This window comes from Lucilia cuprina, chromosome 3 (genome assembly GCF_022045245.1).
Source record: "Lucilia cuprina isolate Lc7/37 chromosome 3, ASM2204524v1, whole genome shotgun sequence".
NCBI lineage: Eukaryota > Metazoa > Arthropoda > Insecta > Diptera > Calliphoridae > Lucilia > Lucilia cuprina.
The window spans coordinates 8,967,019-8,972,984 of record NC_060951.1 but is presented as its reverse complement, the minus strand read 5'-3'; positions in this window follow the sequence as shown (position 1 = coordinate 8,972,984).

Sequence of the window (5,966 nt, the reverse complement as noted above, 5' to 3'; positions counted from 1 at the left end):
GACTAGACTATAGACTAGACTATAGACTAGACTATAGACTAGACTATAAACTAGACTATAGACTAGACTATAAACTAGACTATAGACTAAACTATAGACTAGACTATAGATTATACTATAGACTAGACTATAGACTATTTATCAATGGACTAGTCTAATACTAGTCTATAACTGGTCTATTACTAGTCTATTGACTAGTCTAAGGAATAGTCTATGTAGTACTTTGTTGGCCAGTCTATGGACTATTCTGTTGACCAGTCTATGGACTAGTCTGTTGACCGGTCTATGGACTAATTTCTTGACTAGTCTATTTAGTAGTCTATTAACCATGGACTAGTCTACTGACTATTCTTTTGATTAGTCTATGCGTTAGTTTATTGACTTGTACATGTACTAGTTATTTGACTAGTCGATGGACTAGTCTATTGAATTGTGTATAGATTAGTCTATTGATTAGTATATGGACTAGTCTATAGAATTATATATTTACTGAACAGTCTAGGTAGTATTCTATAGACTTATTTATGCACTATACTAGATAGTAGTCTATGGACTTGTCTACTCACTTCTTTATCGACTAGTACATGGACTTAACTAGAGACTATATTGTGGAGTGGTTTATGAGCTAATCGAAAAAAGTCATTTGCGAATTTAGTCAGAGATCTCTTCTTATTCCCCTATACGCTTTAATCCATACATTTCTAGTGGTATTCCCTATCTACTATTGCTAATTTAATTTGCAAAAAAAGTGCTATGTCATTTATTTAAAATAAACTAAGATTAATGATTCATTGATTCTCAACTCATAACACTCCTTCCCTTCCCTATTTCACATAATTCCCACACCTTTAATAAAACGTTTAAAATGAATTATTCTAATTTTTATTAAAAATAATTTATTTTCCTAAAAATAACAAAATTTATTTATTTAATAACAAATTTGTTTATTTTATTTTTTCCACAAATTTTTTTCTTCTTATCTTGCTATTTAGTAACTAGTTTCCATTTGTTATCTATATTTTTTTTTTCAATTTTGTTCTCAATTTTTCGCAAAAGTTCATTGTACTTTTAAGTAGTTTTTGTATACAAAAGTTTTTTTATTAAACAAATTTTTTGTTTAAGCAAAAAAATACAATTTCAATTTATAATAACAAAATAAATAGCAACGTGCTTGTAGACGTCGACGTATTTACCTATTCATTCAAAATGGGTTTCTTATATACGAAGGGGGAGGGGTGAATGCTAATAAATGCATTAAATTGAATTTGGTTGTTTTTGTTTCTACCGCATAAACAATTTGCTTAAAATAGTGAGACGAATGTTTTATAAATAAGGAAACTAAATTGCAATAATAGTAAAATATATTAATATAAAATATATAGACAAACATTAATTTAAGAAACGTGTCTTTAAATGTTTTTAATTATTTATGATTATTTGATAACACCTAGAGCATATTGGACTACAACTAAGTTGTAGTTAAGAATATGGACTAGACTATAGACTGGACTAAGGAATAGACTAAAGACTAGACTAAGGCCTAGGCTAAAGACTAGACTATAGACCAGACTATATACTAAACTATAGACCAGACTATAGACTAAACCGTAGAGTAGTTTATAGAATATACTTTAGACTTGAATATAGACTAGACAATAGACTAGTCTATAGACTAGACTATAGATTAGACTATAGACTAGACTATAGATTAGACTATAGACTAGACTATAGACTAGACTATAGACTAGACTATAGACTAGACTATAGACTAGACTATAGACTAGACTATAGACTAGACTATAGACTAGACTATAGACTAGACTATAGACTAGACTATAGACTACAGTATAGACTAGACTAGACAATAGTTTAGAGTAGACTATGGACTAGATTATAGGCTAGAATAGACTATAACCTGGACTATAAACTAGACTATTGACAAGATTATAGACTAGACTATAGACTAAACTAAAATATAGACCAGACCCCTGTCCAGTATAGTGTAGTATATAGTATAAAATTTAGTCTATACTATGGTCTGGTCTTTAATCTAGTCTAGTCAGTTAATCAGAAAATTTTGTTTCGTACTTTAAAAACCTAAAAGTACCCCTTTTGTTATAAGTTAATAGGATTTCAAATTTTAACATTTCCATGCCTGATGCAGAGTAAAAAAATCTCTTGTGTGTGTCTTTTTTTAACATTTTTCGCTTGTGTTATTGTTTATAGAGGAGGGTCAATGTTTTTATTTGGAAATTATTATTGCATAATATGTTATAAATAATGCTAAAAATAAAAGTTTAAAATAAAATTAAAAAAAGAACAATAATGTGTAGGAGTTTTTAAATAAAAAATATACTTGTCCAAATGAACTTTTATTATAGTTTTAATCAGTAATTATTATAACAAAACATAAAGATTGTTATAATAATTACTTGTTGTTGTGGAAATTCATTGTCTACTTTCTGTTTGTTGCTGTTTGCATGTTGGGTTATTTTCTTCTTGTTCTTGTTTTGCTTGTGTCATTATTATTGTAGTAGTTGATGTTGTTGTTGCTGTTGTGTGAGAGTGCAAAAAACTCGGCCAGTTATTGACCCGTTGTTTTGAACTCTCACAACTCACAACAAAGTTGAAAGAACCTAAATTACAGTAATTTACAAACATAGGCCGGCAAAGTTTCAACGTCATTATGATGTTATTTTTCTTCCTCTTTTTTTCTTTTTGCTTTTGCGAAATGTGTTGTAGTAACAGTGTAAGAAAAAGGCATTGCCAGATTGGAAGGAAAATGTATTTGTTGTCTATGTAAGTTAAAAGCGGTGTTTTACATATAGTGATGGGTAAGGAAATGTTTGAAAAGTGTAGAAAGGGGAAAATGCGTAAAATATTAGTAATAAATAATCTGCTATTTACAAGTAGATAGTAGAGAACTTATATTAACTAATCTACTAAAGATTAGTATTTTGGATACAATTGTACAAGAATTTATACAATTAAACTAATTTTCCCAAAACAACCTCGTAATTTCCTCTTAATATGTTCTATAATGAAAAAAAACAACAATCCGGAAGTAATCCTACAAATACCAAAAAGAACACCTTCCTTCTTCCTCAACGTGCCATCACTTAAATGGAAATTCATTCACTGCCAAAGAAAAATCAACTTGGCAATGCCTTTTACAGCATGTTAATGACTCTCTTTGGAATTTCCCAAAAAAAAAAAAACAAACAAACTTACGACAAAAGCAATAAAAAAAGAAGAAGAAAAACCAAACCAACAACAAAAATGTCAAGAGCAAAGCAATAATAATAAAAAGAGTAACAAACATATGACACAATCAGTGTTGCCAACATTGGTCAAGCAAAACGCGCGCAAAAAAAATTAAAAAGGGGTAAAAAAGTGTAATTTTCTAACTGAAAATGAATAAAAAGGCACTAACGTTTTTTCAGTCAAATATTGTTTATTTTAATAAAAATTGCACATTATTTCGCTCATTTCCTACAAGACTCCAAAATTCGTTTTTTAGAACATTGGGCTGCAAAACAAAAGATGCGTCATACTAAAGTCTTTCACCGGTGTGAGTTAGATTTTTAGTAACGTAAGAACTAAAACTAATGTTTGACGAATATTAGATAAATAAGATGAGAATTTTAAAAATAGTAAAATGTCATTAAACATTTAAACTGACAGGCACACTACCAACCAATGTGTTACAAACGGAGTGACAAAATCAATATACCCCACTCATCTTGGGTATATGTTGGGTGTAAAAAGCACTAAATGCACTGTCATAAAATTAGAAAGCACCACTTTAGTGCCTTTTTGAAGAAAGGCACCATGAGCAAAATTTTCCGGGTTTGGCACACCAAAACGCACCGCAAATAGTGCTAAAAGCACTAAGTTGGCAACACTGGACACAATTCAACTGACATAAGAGGCAATTGCAAACCAAAAGAGTGTCATATTAAAATTTCACAAAAAAAAGAAGAAAAATAACAACAACAACATCAGCACAAAAAAAAAACAAATGACTACAACAAAAAATAAAAACAATAATTAAAAAAAACGCATGCTAAGCACGGTCATTCACCTTTTTTGTTATATTTTATTTAAATTTTATTTGGAAAAAAAAATTTTAAACTTTAAAAGTAATTGAAGTTTATATATCATTAAAAGGGCTTATAGAAAATTTTATAGAGATATAGAGCTATTGTCTAGTCTATAGTCTAGAACATAGTCTAGCCTTTAGTCTAGTCTATGATCTATAGTCTAGTCTGTAGTATTACTATCGGTTATATAATACCTATAGTCTTTAATTTACTCTATAATTCTGTTTAATCTTAAGTTTATTATCTAGTCTAGTTTACTATCTAGTCTGTAGTCGAGTCTGTAGCCTTGTCTATAGTCTAGTCTATAATCTAGTCTAGTCTATAGTCTAGTCTATAGTTTAGTCTATAGTCTAGTGTATAGTCTAGTCTATAGTCCAGTCTATAGTCTAATCTATAGTCTAGTCTATAGTCTAGTATATAGTCTATAGTCTCGAACATAGTCTAGCCCATAATTTAATTTAGATTCTAATATATAGTCTAGCCCATAATTTAATTTAATTGTACAGTAAAGTAATACTGTATACTAGTCTATACACTTGTATATTGTACAGTATTTAGTCTGTTAGACATTGTGGTCTATAATATAGTCTATTCTATAGTATAGTCTATATTATAATTTAAAATCTAGTTTATGTTCTACGCTATTGTCTATTCTAAAGTTAAGTTTGCTGTCTAGTTTATGGTCTAGTCTAGTCTATAGTCTAGTCTGTAGTCTCGAACATAGTCTAGCCTATAATTTAGTTTAGATTCTAATATATAATATATTGTACAGTAAAGTAGTACTGTATACTCGTCTATACACTAGTGTATTGTACAGTATTTAGTCTGTTAGATAGTGTGGTCTCTAATATAGCCTATTCTATAGTATAGTCTATATTATAATTTAAAATCTAGTTTAATTAAAGTCTAGTTTATATTCTACGCTATTGTCTATTCTAAAGTAAAGTTTGTTGTCTAGTTTATGGTCTAGTCTATAGACTATAAACTATACTATATTCTTTAATGTATATACCACACTAGTACTATATACTATTCTATAGTATACTAGTACTACATACTAGTATAGAGTATAGTATTTTGTCTGTTTTGTGTGGTCTATAATCTAGTCTATTCTATAGTCTGGTCTATAAAATTTAATCCAAAGTCTAGTTTGTAGTCTACGCTTTTGTCTAGGCTATAGTTGAGATTGTAGTCTAGTCTATGGTCTGAAGTCTAGAACATCATCTAGAATATAATGTAGTATGTACTCTAGTATATAATATATTCTGTAGTGTAGTACTATTATATACTATAGTCTAGTTTATAATATAGTCTATAATGTAATCTAAAATTTGGTTTAAACCAAAGTCTTATTTATAGTCTACGCTATTGTCTAGTCTAAAGTCGAGGCTGTAGTCTAGTTTGTGGTGTAGTCTATAGTCTAGTCTGAACTTTAGCATACAATATATTCTATGATCTATAGTATTGTATGTAGTCTATTCGACAGTGTAGTCTACAATCTAGGCTATAATGTAATATAAAATCTAGTTTATTCTACAGTCTAGCTTATAGTTTACGCTATTGTCTAGTCTATATTCGAGTCTGTAGTGTAGTTAATGGTCTAGTCTATAGTGTAGAACTTAGTCTAGCTAATAGTCTAATCTGTGCTCTAGTTTATAATATATTATATATAGTGTATTAGTATTGTATTTAGTCTGTGTGTTTAGTTAGTGTGTTTGTTAGTTAATCAGTCAGCTAGTTATTCAGTAAGTTAGGTAGTTAGATAGATAGATAGATAGATAGATAGATAGATAGATAGATAGATAGATAGATAGATAGGTAGATAGATAGATAGATAGATAGATAGATAGATAGATAGATAGA